This window comes from Miscanthus floridulus, chromosome 15 (assembly GCF_019320115.1).
Source record: "Miscanthus floridulus cultivar M001 chromosome 15, ASM1932011v1, whole genome shotgun sequence".
NCBI classification, from domain to species: Eukaryota; Viridiplantae; Streptophyta; class Magnoliopsida; order Poales; family Poaceae; genus Miscanthus; species Miscanthus floridulus.
The window spans coordinates 278,098-294,488 of record NC_089594.1 but is presented as its reverse complement, the minus strand read 5'-3'; the positions used below and the strand labels follow the sequence as shown (position 1 = coordinate 294,488).

At 42.4% G+C, this 16,391-nt stretch overlaps 1 non-coding gene across 1 annotated transcript; it reads left to right on the top strand.

The window, feature by feature from the left end:
- Positions 1-12,118: 12,118 nt before the first annotated feature.
- On the top strand, positions 12,119-12,225 carry LOC136509683 (small nucleolar RNA R71). Its single transcript, XR_010772433.1, has one exon. It is a non-coding gene; the product is annotated as a small nucleolar RNA R71 (small nucleolar RNA).
- The last annotated feature ends 4,166 nt before the right edge of the window (positions 12,226-16,391 follow it).

Genomic DNA, 16,391 nt, shown 5'->3' with positions numbered 1-16,391 from the left:
ATCACCACGATCGAAGTCGGAGACAATCACCAACCTCCGCTCGATGATCCTCGCTGCTCCAAGCCATCTAGGTGGCGGCAACCACCAAGAGTAACAAGCAAATCCCATAGCGAAACATGAACACAAAGTGCCTCTAGATGCAAACACTCAAGCAATGCACTTGGATTCACTCCTAATCTCACAAAGATGATGAATCAATGATGGAGATGAGTTGGAGGGCTTTGGCTAAGCTCACAAGGTTGTTATGTCAATGCAAATAGCCAAGAGTGTGAGCTTGAGCTGGCCATGGGGCTTAAATAGAAACCCCCACAAAATAGAGCCGTTGTACCCCTTCACTGGGCACTACTCAGGGTGACCGTATGCTCTGGTTAGATCGACCAGACGCACCCAGTCTAGCATCCAGTCAATGGATGCACACCACGTGTGGCCTCCATTCAACCTTAGTCGCTTCATCTCAATAGTCAAGTGATGACCGGACGTAGCATAGTGCCAAGACCAGACGCACCTTTACCGAGTCTGGTCGTTTCTAGAGAGATTCCATTCACGACGGGACGCGTCAGTTAGATCACGACCGGATGCAAGACCCCAGCGTCCGGTCATGTCTAGTAAGGTTCCACTCATGACCGAACGTGTCCGGTCATGCCCGACCAGACTCGCCCAGCGTCCGATCACTCTCCCTCTTCACTGTGCACCGCTACATCAGCATGACCGGATGCTAAACAGTGTTTAGCTAGAGTCCGGTCACCTACATCCGGTCAAGAGACCAAGGGTGGCCTTCACTACGCACCACTAACCAGACGTAGGACCCAGCGTCTGGTTACTGCATGACTAGTGTCCGGTGCACTCTGTGAAACCCTATCTTTTTTGTACAGGACACCGGTGAAGTTTCAAACCCTTGCTCCCAAGTGCTAAACACAATATGTATCACCTTTATACATGTGTGTTAGCATATTTTCACAAACATTTTCAAGGGTGTTAGCACTCCACTAGATCCTAAATGCATATGCAATGAGTTAGAGCCTCTAATGGCACTTTGATAATCGCATTTCAATATGAGTTTCACCCTTTTTAATAGTACGGCTATCAATCCTAAATGTGATCACACTCTCTAAGTGTCTTGATCACTAAACCGAAAAGCTCCTATCAATTTCACCTTTGCCTTGAGCTTTTGTTTTTCTCTTACTTCTTTTCCAAGTCCAAGCATTTGATCATCACCATGGCATCACCATTATCATGTCATGGTCTTCATTTGCTTCATCACTTGGAGTACTGCAACCTATCTCATAATCACATTGATAAACTAGGTTAGCACTAAGGGTTTCATCAATTCACCAAAACCAAACTAGAGCTTTCAGGCGACCGTACGCCAGCATTGGCCCGGCCGGTCAGGCACGATCGTGCACTTAAGCACCACGCACCCAGTGCTCACTCACTCTCACTCTCTCGCCCTCTCTGTGCCTTGCCTTCACCACGCACGTGCGGAACCGTAGCACCGTCGTCGCCGCCGCACCTTCACCGAGCTTGCACACAACCGCCACTATACCACCATCTAATCCATCTCGCTCACAGCTCCACCACCACCTCCTCTACCTTGCCAACCCACTAGCACCACCATTCGAGCAAGGGTAAGGGCGCATTTCGCTTCGTCACCATCGCGCCATCACCGGAGCGCCTCTGTGCTCACTGCTCTCTTCTGGTCTAGCACCCCGTTAGAATCTTGTAGCTTAGGCAGAATCTAGGGATGACACCACCGCATGTCGGTGCCAGAATGGGTCACCGCTCTGCGCGCGGCCGCCATTGTCATCGTGGCACTAGTGCTCATCACCATCGCGCTAGTCCTTTGTATCTCTCCATCCTCTCACGTCTTTGGTAGGGTAACCCTAGGTCTAGTTAACGGCATGACGGATACCTCTCTCCCACTACCATTTTGCTAAAACGGTGAGAGCACCGCCGTGCACCGAGCGCCGCCACGCTGCGACGCACGTGGACCAAGCTCGCCGTCACATCACCGAAACCCTAGCCATCTAGGTTAGCTCCGATTGGTTACCACGAGGCTATAGAGCACATCACTGGAGCTTATGGTGGCCAGAGCACGCTGGCATATCGCCGTGCGACCTCCATCGTCTGCCATTACCGCCGGCGAGCTACTTCCGGTGAGTTCTGGGCAAACCGAGCACACCTACCGACGCGGCTTGACGTGTAGAGTCCAGTGGTGAAGACGCTACCGTCGGAGACCTCACCGTCGGTGAGTTCTCACTGGTCAGCGCCATCCTCTACTTTAGTGTCGCTAACACGTGGGTCCCCGTTGACCACGGGCCCCGGTTGTTAGTGTGTACGAGATTTGATTTTCTGATTTATTTCATAGATTTGAATGCATGTTTCAAAAATTCATATCTCAAGCTAGGAGTGTCCAATTTTGGTGAACCAAATTTTGTTAGTTTCATATTGAAGTGTAGTATTTGATAAAAATATGATATGCACTGTTTTAGGTATTTTTCTAGGAGAATAAAATTTAGCTAGATAAATGCTTTTTAAATGGTTTCTATCTTGTAAATTGCATAACTTGAGATAGAAAAGTGATAAAATGGTGATTCTAATTTTGCTGGTCTTGAGTTGACATGATCTAGCTAGGAAAAATATTATACTTGCAGTGGTCATATTTTGAATATGGTCTTCATATTTAATCCTAATTAATTGCTAGTTTCTAGTAAAATTAATTGGGGTAAAAATACATGACATATGATCATGTAATTTTATATACAGTATTCTTATGCTTGGAGGAATGTAAGAAAAAAATATTAAATCTGTTGTTTGACACTTTTCACTATGCTAAACTAGTTTTGCTAAAATAAGCCTATGTAACTTGTCATTTTTTTAGAGGTAGTTATACTCATCCAAATGGCATGAAATTGGTACAGTAGACTATTGATGGCATTTGTAGGCTACTGTAATTTTATCAGAATTTATTAAGCAATATAATTATTTATCTTTTAAATCACCCATTAATTAAGGAAAATAATAAGTGGATATAAACAAGTTAGCTATGTTTGACCATGATGTTTTCTATGGTGCTTGTGGTACATATGATCTGTTGATGTTATTAGTAAGGCTTAAAAGCAAATGGTTGTATGCAACTAGTTAATTATTGCTTTTATAATTCAACTAGATGGATGCATGTATAGTTTCGGTTGAGTTGATAATTTCATGATAATAATGGTCTTTTCTGTAGAACTTGTTAATAACAAAGTTGTAGATAACTTACTTATCTACCTTATGTTAAATTGTCATAGTCATAGGCCTTATGGTTTAAGAATTATGGATGTTAGAAGTCTGCTGTCAGAAATGCTTGCTCTCTAGACAGAGTTGAATGATTGAATTGTTTGACCTATATAACTGCTGAATCACACTAAGTGTATTAAAATAAAGTTATAGGCAATTTCATAAGCTTTCCAGAATGTCCACAACTATATTATTTTGAGGTGTATAACTCCAATTATGGTCAAAACAAGTGGCTGTTGTCTTGTAGTCTAGAAAATGATTTGCAAAAGTGTTTGTTTAGTTATTAGAAAAGAGATATGCACCTACTCGGTAAAATAAGATGCACTTGTTATTACTTTAATACCATGCTATTGAAAACACTTGGGAGGATTCGTTCATCACATCATATCACATTATACATGTCATCATATATGCATTCGTGATATTTTATTTCATGCTCATGCATATAGAATCGTCCGAAGAAATAACTCTGTTGGAGTTCAACGAAGAAGAGGAGGATCAGCAGGAGATGCCTTAGGCCATAGCTCTAGGAGAAGAGGAGCAAACTCTCGAAGATCTCCCTGAGTGCTCAGATCACTGACCAACCTCCTTCCTCAAAGGCAAGCCCCGGAGCATTCTAAGTCTCCCATGTTTTACAAAATATTACTTGAGTCCTTTATGTTTGATGCATTAGGTTATAAGAGTTGATTGGAAACACTTGATGCATAGAACTACCTTGTCTAGATACATATACCTTTAACCCTGTGTAGATCCAGGATCGAATATATGCATAGCCATGCTTAGATCTGTAGAAGTCGGATGATTTCCTATCACGTGCGAGATATAGGTGGATGCCAAAGCACGATTAGCTATATTTGCTATCGTGGAAAAGAATCATGAGGTAATATAAATGGAGGCTGGGTGGAGTCTATATGTAGGTTGACTCATGTGATTCCATCTGTGTCGATTAAGGACCGTACCGTTGTTGGCCCTTCTAATAAGATTGAATGCATGCCTATCACATAGCTGGCTGGATGACTTGTTCTGACCGCGAAGCCAAGTAGCTCAACTCAGGCTAGGCCCCATTCTGTAAAAGTGCGCACTCTGGATGGTAGTAAGGGTGTGTGGGGAGCCAGACATGAGCCCAAGGGCAGGGTAGTCCTAATCGTCCTGGCAGCTAGTTGTCCCTGAATGTGCGACGCTGGTCGAACCCACAAAATGTGTACCTAAGTTGTACCAAAGGTGACCTAAGGTGATCATTGATCTGGTCTGCCTGGTTTGTGTTAGGAACAAATTCCCAGCTGGTTGAAATCGATTCGAATCGTCGTCTCTCCTAGACAGTGAGAAACTTGGCTAGCTCCAGCATTGTAGTAACCGTGTTATGGAATGTGATGGTTTGGATGAACATGGAATTACTACATCGGCTATGGTTACTATTGTATGCTACTAAATGATATACTACATGTTTGGCACAGGTTAGTTGCTAATCTAGAGATGAATAGCTATAATTAACTTGATGACCGAATTATAATTGTGCAACTGAGTTAATCGCTTTTTATGCAAAATATTGTCAAGCTACCTCCCCTTATAAAGCCTTGCATAATCCTTGGAGTCACTTTGTTTTTGGTTTATGACGGGTAAGTCTAGCTGAGTATCTTCTCATACTCAGGGTTTTATTCCCATTATTGCAGATGGTACAGTTTATCACGGCTATTGCAAGAACTGCTTCTGTCCCACCGTGGACTAGGAGTGAGCCCTAGGCAGACATCTTTATTAATCCTTCTTATATGCTTTTGTGGGAGTTTGATCACGAACTGGTACTATGTATTTGAACTATGATGGTAGATGTTAGTTTCAACTTTAATTTGCCTTTGCTACTATTTACTGAACTTAGTTTGTAATAACCTTAATTCGTACTCTGATTAATGAACTGTATTTGTGAACCTTATGTAACGTGTGACATGTATGTTGAATCATGTATGATCTTGGTTGTATCTTGATGGTTAATTGAGACCCGTCGTGGTACTCGACGGACTACCGGGTTTATATGGGCTCAAGTATGACAGTGCGACCGCTTGCGGGCTACCATTGTCCTTGTGCTCTTATAAATTGGTCGGTTCTGCTACAATGTAGCCCTCACAGTTGTACTATAAGTCCCGGATGATCACTTACAGATAAGTCCTTAGGGAGAGGAATCTGAAGCATTTAAAAAGTAGCTAAACACTCCAGCCCCATGTTTCCAAGTTGCTAAAAAGTCATATTTTAACATTTATAGCATATACCATTAGTCAAGTTACAAGATCATGGTTTAATTGAGCACTAGCAAAGCTACCCAATGCATATCCCATAGGAGACAAGGTATAAGTTCAATTCTAGGGAATCCCTATCAAGGTGACACATGCAACATGAATTAAATATATTAAAGTTGATAGGAAACAAGGATAATCCCATGCTATACTTGCCTTGAACAAAGTGCTCCTGCTATTCCTGCTCGTCAAAGTTGTACTCTTGATCCCCCATGAATTGCTCAACGTCTATACTCGATAACCACAACAACATACAAGCATCCAGAAGTAATCATGCATAGCAAACAAAGACTATAGATTATAATAGTACACCAATAGAATAAAATCAAGATAAAAAGTTTGTAAAACGAATCTACGTCTCACTATGAACACACAGACGCGAAGATTACAAAAATCGGAGCTAAAACGAAGAAGTTATGAATTAAACAAGATTTCCTTTAGTAAAATAATAGATTAAATCTAACCTTGAATTTTAAAAGTTGAAAACATACTTAACAGTAGTATGAACATGTAGATTACTCAATTACAAACCTAACACAACTTGAACGGATCAAATCGGAGTTAAAACGAAGATTTTATGGCTAAAACAAGATTAGTGGCAAAACTGTAAATAGATGGAACTTGATTTTAGGATTTAAATTAATAAAATCGGATTTTAAATCGAACCAGGGACTGCGGATACTATTTTGAAGAAAGATAGGGGCTCTTTAACAAAATTGCAGGGATGATGGGTTCTATACTACAAAACTTCAGGGGCTCTTTTGCAAAACAGCCGGTCGAATCGGTATGATCTATTTGGGAGCGTTGGATTGAATCTGGATGGCTTGGATTGGACAGGAGGGAGAGAGAGTGCCAGCAGCGAGATAGGCAGCGGCACCATTGCTGGACTCATTCGGACCTCGCCGAAGTTCGTCGATATGACGATTCTGGCCATCAACGGACACGGAAAAACCACGAGGAGAGAGAGAAGAGCGAGGCAAACTCGACTAGGGCATTGGGGTGGCCCGACATGGCACGGCGGCAGCGGCCTACGCGGCGAGGCAAGCGGTTACCTCTGATGAAACTATGGTGACGCAAAGAGAAGAACAGAGAGCAGGGAAGAAGGGGTTCGCGGCACCTGCGGGTTGCTCACCTTCACGCAAAGCTCGGCAGCGAGGTCACAGTGGCGGGGAAACAGCGGCACTGCAAAGCGGATTCCAGCGGCAGCAACTGCCTAAGGCACGGCGACGTTGGAATCTCTAGAAATAGCAGCGGCTTGCTCTAGGGCTTGATGGGGAGGCGGCGCGACAGCAGCTACTATTTAAGACGGCGTGGAACTTGTGGGTCACACCACAATGGCGGAGCATGGCCGCAGCAGCGAACTCCTCCGGTGGAGTCCGGAGTGAACACGAGAGGAAAAAGGCCCTGACAGGGCGGTCCCGGTCGTCAGCGAGAGAGAAGGGAAAGGAGGGGCGCGGTGCGGCTTGCGTTGGGCTGGGCCGGCCAGTGCGAGCCACGGGAGAGAGAGTAGCGCAGACTACTAGGCCGGCGGGGAAAAACAGCCTACGACGAAAACAAAGTCGAGTTGGGTTGTTTGGGCCAAAAGCCGAGAAAGGAAGAAGAAAATCCTTTTTCCTATTTTTCTTAACCCATTTTTAAATCCAATTTAAACTCAAATTCAATTCTTTTGCAAATTTCAATCAAACCAAAGCATCACAAAATAAATATGCAGCAGCATGTATGCACATACATGTATGTAGACCTATATTTGATTTTAATTTTAACAAAGTTATTATTTTTCTAAATTTAAATGCTCACAAAATGCATAATTAAATCACTTTCTCCTATTTTAAAACCAAGCAAATTTTAGGGTGTTACATAAATGTAGACATGTTTGGCTCTGGTAGGAATTCATACTTTGTCATATAGGATCTCATCATGTGGAATTTTCATGTTTTCAAAAGAAATCTTCAGAATTTTAGTATCACTCAGAACTAGATAAATAGCAGCTCAGACCTTTTTATATCATATCCGTCAATTACCTAGACTTAGTTCAAGCATTGCTACCCATGAGTTTCAAAATTAGAGCAAATTCTCATGTCAAATCAATTCTATCCAAAACTCGGGAAAATTCAAGTTTGAACACAAGGTACTTGAAAGGAATTATAGAGCATCTATTCGATATCTTAACATGTGAGATCATTCTTCAAGTTCCTTTTATTTAAATAAGACAAATAACTAAAGCACACTTAAACTAAATTAAATTCAAAGCAAACTATACTCACTAATATATATAAAGGCAAATTTTTTGTTTGGTTTTCTTAGTTTTGCATTTTTTTTAAATACATAATAAATGCAGAGATTAAATAAACGAAGAGAAAATAAAATGAAAGAAAAGAAAACTTACTCGGGCTGATGATGGTGGGGGCTCCTCCCCCAAGCTGAATGTCGTCATGGCCCTCAGAAGGCAGGTCGATGTGCAAGCCCTGGAACAAGTACTGCCAGTTCTAGGTGTCCTATTCTTGATGTTGTTGGATGGCGATGAGGCGTTGTCCTGCCAACTCCTGCCACTGGGAATGCTGCTAGAGAGTGGCATCGATCTCCTGTTGCCCCTCCTCGATGGTGGTGAGGCAGTTGTCGAAGCGTGCGTGCGCCATCTGCTGCTCATGGTAACCCATGGGCAGCAGATGGTGGCCGACGTGCTGGCCATAAAAGCCTCGACTAGAGAAGGACATGCGTCCCCCCTAGTAATCGCTGGAGATGTCCTCGTATGACGGCTGCTGATAGTAGTCGAAGTTGCTGTCCTCCCATCGCCCGCTCGAGCCCTATTGCCAGGAGCTCTCTACATGGTACTAAGTGGGCTGCTCCCATCTAGCGTGCTCAGGTTGGGAAGGCCCAGGCTGGTCCCAACCCAAATGCGCTAGATAGCGAACCTGTGAAGGTCCTAGATCTTCGAATCCTCTGTAATTGGCGTAGGCAGGGCCTTCAGGAGCAGGATCATCTCCACGATAGTGGGGCTGTGGGTTGCGCGTGATTCTCGCCGACGCACTTCGGCGAGGTGCCTCCTCCACTCTCTGTAAGTTAAACACAAAAGAGTCCACAGCATACAAACCGAGATTCCGATTAGGTAACGGAATCTCGTTTGTGTGATTGAGGTACATGATAACCAACTTCCCATCCTTCCCCTTATTTAGCATATGGGCTTGGCTAAAGTAATCATAATCTATAAGCCATCGGGGAGTATCAATATATGTAATGGAAGCATTCTCTAGTAATCCAAGGTTCTTTGCTAAGCGTATAACTAGAGAAGTGCATCAACATCTCCTGTCAGCTTAGAGTTTTCTAGCCATTGGTCCATCATGAATTTTATAGGTGACACCTTCTTCCTCTTAACCATGGCATACAGAAGTTTCGGCTCATCGTTTCTAACAGTCCGGAAATCAGCCCTAGGAAAAAGTGAAAAAACTAGCCATTTGTGCATGAAACGTAAGGTGGGATGGTGAATGTCACTGGTGTGGGGGCGGTAGCAAACTGGGTTCTTAGAAATTTCTCTCCAAAATTTAGTGCTATCAAAATCCTGAATCGCAGTATCTACATCCACCACACATTGTGAATGGAAACCTAGAAGTTCACTAAAATTCTTCCATTGGATCGAGTATTATTTCCCGAAGAGTCTAAATGATACTTCTAAGTTACTAGGTTGCATGGTGCATAAGAACTCAATAGTCAACAATCTACACCCTTGTTCATCTATGTCCCATGCATCCTCCCATCCTATGGTTTTAAAAATGAGGTCGAACTCAGAGTTCATACCTGTTGCCTGAAGTAGAGCAGGGTCGTAGGCCGGGGTGACAACGAAGTTCCAGTCTTTCAACTTCTTGAAGATCTCCTTCTCCCTATCTCCTTGGAGCTTCAGCTGCTTGTCCTGTAGCAGAACATTCTGCTCAGCAGGAGCAGCCCATGACAACTGTCCGACAATAGGGGATGGAGGATCGACATCCATGTCAACACTTGCTCATGATGACGAGCTACGTGTTGACCAGAACGAAGCCGCCCGCTTGATCTTACCAAAAATCTTACTCATCTTCCTGCACAAAAGGTGGACAAACACAACTCGTGGAACGGGATTAGAGAAAATAAAGTTAGTGGTCAGCCATCCAGAAGTTAGTTGTCCAGAGGTTAGTCGTTGTTGATTACTTAGCGATTATTCTAGTCAATAATTGGGCAGCACTACCACTCTAATTTTATATTTCTTCTCTCAAATTTTAGCAGCACTTCCCTTCTTTTGACTAGAATTCTTACTACCACTTTCACTCTAAACTTCCCTTCACTTCAACTCACTCCAAAACTACTCAAATCAAAAGAAATTCACTTCGAATTTTTCTACTTGGATTCTCGGCCGAGGAGGAAGGTTTTCTGGTGTGTTGTGAGGCCAAGAGCATAGGGTTCAAGGGGGGTTTTATAGCAGCAGGCCGTCCGGCCTAGTGGTGGGGCCGGCCGGCCCCACATCATGGCCAAATGGCCTCATTTTTCTCCTGTGGATCTTTACTTCACCCTTAAGCAAAATATCAGCTCCGTCGGTGCTTCTTTCGGTGGAGATATGACAGAATGGAGTTGAGTGGGAATGGAGGTGAATAATGGAGGTTGAGTGGGAATGGAGGTGAATAATGTTTCTACCGTATACATGTATAAAAATGCAATGCAAAAATTATCCTATGATACTATGAAATATAATAAGTTGAATGATGGTATTTTTAAATTTTCATGCCGCCACGGTAAATATTTCTTAGGGTGTTTATGCTGTAAAAATTATTTACATGGGGCTTAGATTTTTATCATGCCATGATGCAAAATTTTATTTTATCATGCAGGTGTTGAAAAGTAAATATGCTAATGCAATATTAAAAGTAAATTTGAAAAGTAATTATAGATAACTACTGAGTTACCTCCCGGCGGGGGTTTCGGATTTTAAAGTCCGTCGAACCAGGCTTCTCCGTTCGGGTTTATTCTTCGGGTGCATCGGTCGGTCTCGGAGATGGAGACCTTGACAGCTGCACTTCCTTTTCACGCCACTCCATATTGGAGCATTGTTCCGGTCTTGGCTTGAAGGCGAATCGCTCTTCCTTCCCATTGATATGGAATTTAATTTCTCCGGCTCCAACATCAATTTGAGCGTTTGTAGTGCTCAGGAAGGGTCTCCCAAGGATGAGGTGTGTCTTCATATCTTCCTGCATGTCAAGTACTATAAAATCTACGGGAATGAAAAAGTTTCATATTTTTACCAGAATATTTTCGGTGATTCCTGCGGGTAGTAGACTGATAGGTCGGCTAGTTGCAAGCACATTGATGTTGGCGTGAGTGTTGAATAGTTGAGCTTGTCGAAGACCTTTTTGGGCATGATACTGACACTTGCTCCAAGATCGCATAATGCATTCTCGAAGTTCTGGCTCCCAATCGAGTAGTCAATTGTGAGACATCCTGGATCCTTCTTCTTGACGGGTGAAGTATTTAGGATGGCCGCACTACATTCCTCCGTTAATTTGATCACCTCAGTGGAAGGCAGTGGTCTTTTATTATTGAAGATGTCTCTGAGATACTTCGCATAGGTAGGTACCTGTATGGCATCTAGCAACGGAATATTGATATATAGTTTTTGAATTACCTCTACAAACTTACCAAACTACTCATCCATTTTGGCTTTTCGAAATCTGCATGGAAACGGTAGGAGGGTTGTGTCAAGAAAATCATGTGGTAACTTTTGCTCTTGTGGCCCAAATTCTTCAAGTTCATCGGATGTTTTCTCCTCTTCCTATACTACCACTGGTGTCTTACCTATCCTTGTCGGATATGGTGGATCACGAGTAGACTTGCCACCTCTTGTAGTTATGGCATTTACCTTCTCAAGGTTAGTAGCAACAGGCAGAGTAGAAGCCAACTAGGCTAATTGTGATTCTATCTTTTTATTATAGCTAAGTTGGTCTTTTATAGCAGAGGAAAAACTATCCATTTTAGTATTTATACTTTTTAAGACCTTATTATTAAAAGCAAGCTTCTTAGAAATATTCTCATTAATCCTAGCCTGTTCTAAGATTAAGTCTCTCAAGGATGGTTGCTTAGGAGTATTATAGTAACCACCTGGGTACTTACCTTGGTGAGTTGACTGTTGTTGATTCCATCCTTGCCTTTGTTGTAGAGCAGAGTTGCTGACGATGTTCGCATCCTCCTAACATTTAGGGAATTCAACCCCTAAATATTCTCCACATACATTCTGAGCATCGAATGCATCTTGAATAGCTTGACGATCTTTCTTGTAATTGGCCCGCTATTCAAGCCAATTCAACAATGTGTCCATCTTGGTTGACAGTGCACACATTTCTTCTGGTACTTCTTCACTCTTATTGCATGATTGGATGTTGCATGATGACCAGCCTTGATTAGAGGCTATCTTTTCCATAAGAGTCTTAGCTTTTCCATGGGTAAGTGATATAAATGATCCTCCAGTAGTGGCATCGAGTTGTTCATGAGCTTTCTGAGTTAATCCATGGTAGAAACTTTGCATGAGCAACCAATCTTCCATCACATGATGAGGACAATCTAAAATATATTCTTGAAAACATTCCCATGCTTCTAGAATGGTCTCTCCTCTCTGCTGTTGGAAGTTTGAAATCTTTCCTCTTAAGGCATTCGTCTTGACCACAGGGAAGAATTTTTCTAGGAAGGCCTTTGAACATCTTGTCCAAGTGTTGATGTGATCTTTATTGGTGTAGAACCACTGCTTTGCTCTTCCCACTAATGAGAATGGAAACTAGCGGAGTAGTATGATATCTTGGGCAACGTCCTTGATGACAAATGTGCTACTAATCTCCAGAAAATTCTGAAGGTGAGCACTGGCATCTTCATGTGCCTTTCCACTGAATGGAGTAGCTTGCACCATGTTGATGAGGCTTGGCTTGAGCTCAACTCGAGGTTGTTGGTTTTGAGTGTTGGTCCAGTGCGGATGTTCTTGGTGCTTGGAGTAGAGAATTCACGCAGAGTCTTCTCAGCCATGACTTCAAGAACTGGTGTTAAGTTTCCTCTTGATTTGGTTGATTCTGATTGGAAATTGTTGGTGAATCACAACCAAGTCCGCAATTACCCTATATAAGATATGAACAAAGACAAACAAGGGTAAGCCTACTAAAGCAGAGGTTATGATCTTATCAATAAGTATTTATTTTGTCAATTCTCTTTGCCATGTGCCCCTCCCCGGCAACAGCACCAGAAATGCTTGTTGGCATTTCTTAGCATCACTTGTTACTAGGTTGTCATCCCTAGCATAATGCCAGAAATGCGTGGTTGGTAATTATTAATGTCACTTGTAAACTACAGAAAATATATATATATATATATATATATATATATTAAGTATCTACAAGCGCACAGATAATATACCATTGTAGCATTTCACCTAGGAGTATACCAGGTATCATTATTTATATTTTACCACAGGGAGGAGCTTATGGAGTGAGTTGGCATAGAGATATTGACAAAGGTGTATACTTATGATAATAATCACTCTCATGCTATGGCAGGGGTAAGTCAAAGGGTAAATAAATGATAAATATATATAGTAATAGTGGTATTCCAGAGATAGAATTAGAGACTCAACTAATGTAGTATAGCTAAGCAGGAGATTCATTAAGAGCAAAAGAGTCCTAAGTCATTACTTATCTACTAAGTCTTTTGTACACCCTAGTATATACACTCTCATCTATAGTATAACTAACTTTGGATCTATGCATAAGGAACATTACTAAGAAAGATCAAGAACAGAGCTTGTCTACCTTCGCAATCACGTTCTACATGCTCTACAAACAAGGAGTGGACTACAAAGGACTCAATGGGAGTGTCACATCCACGATCTACCACATGACCCAGAGTGTAGAGGGCATCCATAGGCAAACAATATCTAAGCACCATGCCTACATAGTGTCTACCACTTAACTCACGCGCGTAATGAGCTAAGTGCTTTGCGAACATGTGCATAAACTCATCATTAATCATAACTATATCAAGTATACAACTAGAGCAAACTAGGAACATAATAAATAGCAACATAATGATATTGATGTAGCACAAAGTCATAAATATAGAGATATAATGGATATACCAGTCTCCAGACGGCAGATCCAGAATCCTAAGCAATATCTCGCACTCTTCTTGAACCTTGCTAACTAATCTATACTAGAACCTTGAAGAACTAGAGCTCTAATCTCTAATCTCTGGAAACCCTAGTTTTCTGTCTAACCCTGACTAATGATCAATTGATGATTGATTGATGCCCTGGGGGAGGGGGTCCTGGTTATATAACCTAGAGGGTGCAACATGAGCCCTTGGATCAAACCGACTTAAGCAACGGCTTAGATGCATCCTCAAAGGTTGTGGGAGAACCGACATAGAAGCTCGCTGACAGGTGGGCCCGGGGCAGATTGACCGGCCGGTCTCACCTGGCGGCCTCTCGCCCTCCGCTTCAGTGACGTAGCTTCTGGACCCTTCTAGAGTCTTCCTGCGTAGGTGCCACGGTGGAATTCCGTATTTTCCTTTGATGTTTAGATCCCTCTAACGGTTTTCTAATTAAACCCTGCCGAAACAGAGATTCATCAAAACTCATGGAAATTGTCAGTTTAAACTCTTAAGTCTATGTTGGTGATCATTTTCATGCATTATCTCAGGTTATTTTGGCATTTATAATGGTCGATAACTATCGTCAATAATTCCCCCAAGCTTACCCTTTGCTAGTCCCTTAGCAAAGCTAAACTAGGTACAGATCAGAGATTATAATTCCTTAGAAATACACAGGTATTCAAATAAGAGCTATCCTTGGAATCAGACCAAATTAATCTGACTGTCAAACTTACTCATATTACTTTCAACCATGGAGCTTGTAGCTATCAGTTAGGTCTTGGGTAATTGAAAGACAGAACAATCAAGTCAAGCACTATATCTCATGTTCTTTGTTCAGCCATTATTCTAGAGTTTTTGCAAGTTTTTCAAAATAAAACTCAGAGATACCATTGTATGACACTCTCAAGTCTCTCAAAATATGTAGTATTTATGGGACCTCACCAAGGCAATAATGATTTTATGCCTTTCTTCCTACAACTAAGGCTTATGTGGAGCTCATAGGAAGGGTGATGACATGAAATAGCATACTTGCAATACATATATTGTAAAGTCAAACAATGGATCCAAAGAGAGTCAAGTCATACAATCAAATCAAGATGTGCATGTGTGTGGAATATAGTAGATATGTAGTAGCTAACCTAATCCTACTATGCTCCTTAAAAACATATCTCTCTTTTGAAACTTGAAAACATTTGCAAGAAAACATGAGCTATCTTATTCATCACTCTCACTTCTCTTCTTCTTCTTCTTTTTTTTCGGCAGGCATCTAAGTACCCATTGTTTTAATAATTCGGACACTTGACCATTTTTTTCTTTTCTTTTTCTGAATAACTTTTGCATAGCCACATGCATCTTTTCTACAACAAAACTTTTGAGAGATAGCAATAAGAACTTGGAGCATTTATTTGATGGATGAAACCAATCAAGAATATTTTTGGTGTTTACTCCCAGTGTAGGAGTAAAACATTTTTGGTGGATCTATATGGAAAGCATGTTTTTGCGCCTACTCCCAGTGTAGGAGTAGTGCATATGTGGGTGGTGTGTATGTGATCTTGATTTTAAAAGTATGACAAACCTCTCATAAGGCATTCAACAAAGTTTGACTAAACTCAATGTAAGACAAGTAGCATATCAGTGGAAGTTTTCCTAGCCTAAATGTAGACATGTTTGGCTCTAGTAGAAATTCATACTTTGTCATATAGGATCTCATAATGTGGAATTTTCATGTTTTCAAAAGAAATCTCTAGAATTTTAGTATCACTCAGAACTAGATAAATACCGTCAACAGCTACACGCTACCTTCTTTGGTGATCATTTTCATGCATTGTCTCGGGTTATTTTGGCATTTATAATGGTCGATAACTACCATCAACAGCTACATGCTACCTTCATTTGCCTCGTATCCCATGGTTGCGGGGTAGGCGACAGGTGGTGATAGCCCTATCCGTCCCTCATAATCCCCCACGTTCGGATACGGCGTAGAGATATAGACCGGCATCGACTGGTAGACCAGTTGCAACCCGGTGCCCAAAGTGAGTTAGTAGTGACAAAGGTATCTTAGCTTAAAGATTCAGCCCTTAGAAGAACCTCACTACCCAAGTTACCCTTAGCTTGTTCTCCTAGGTAGACTAGCCAAGAGATTACTTACAATACCGTTCCTTTGGGAAAATACGATACCCTAAAAACTTCCGGGTGAAGTGCTACAACGGTACTTCCATGCACTTGTGGACTTTTCTGCTTTCGCTAAGAAGCATCAACATTCCGAGAATCGTGCACACGCCACCTCTGGCCACTCCCTCGAAGGGTGCGCCGGATGATGGTTCGCCCTCTTAGTGGACCAAAAACCACCTCAGGTAAGAAGGGATACGGAGGTGAAAACGCTCCCACGGCCCATTCAGGCCCAGGAGTATGAAGGTTGGCCCATCGATGGGTTCACAACCGCTCTGGGGTACCCTTAGAGTGAGGGGTGGTAAGGGATGGGCCCGCTAGCAGCCAATACCTGGGCGCACGAGTGCCACGGGCATCTTGGCCCACGTTCGAGTCCTGGCCAGTGCACAGTCCATGGTTTTTTCCCGAAGAAAGGCAACGAGCCTTTGGGACTGGTCGAACGGACCTGAGAACTATATGGACTAGCCTCCAAGAATCTAGAGTCGGTCACCAGCTGACCCATGCTGGACCCCCGCG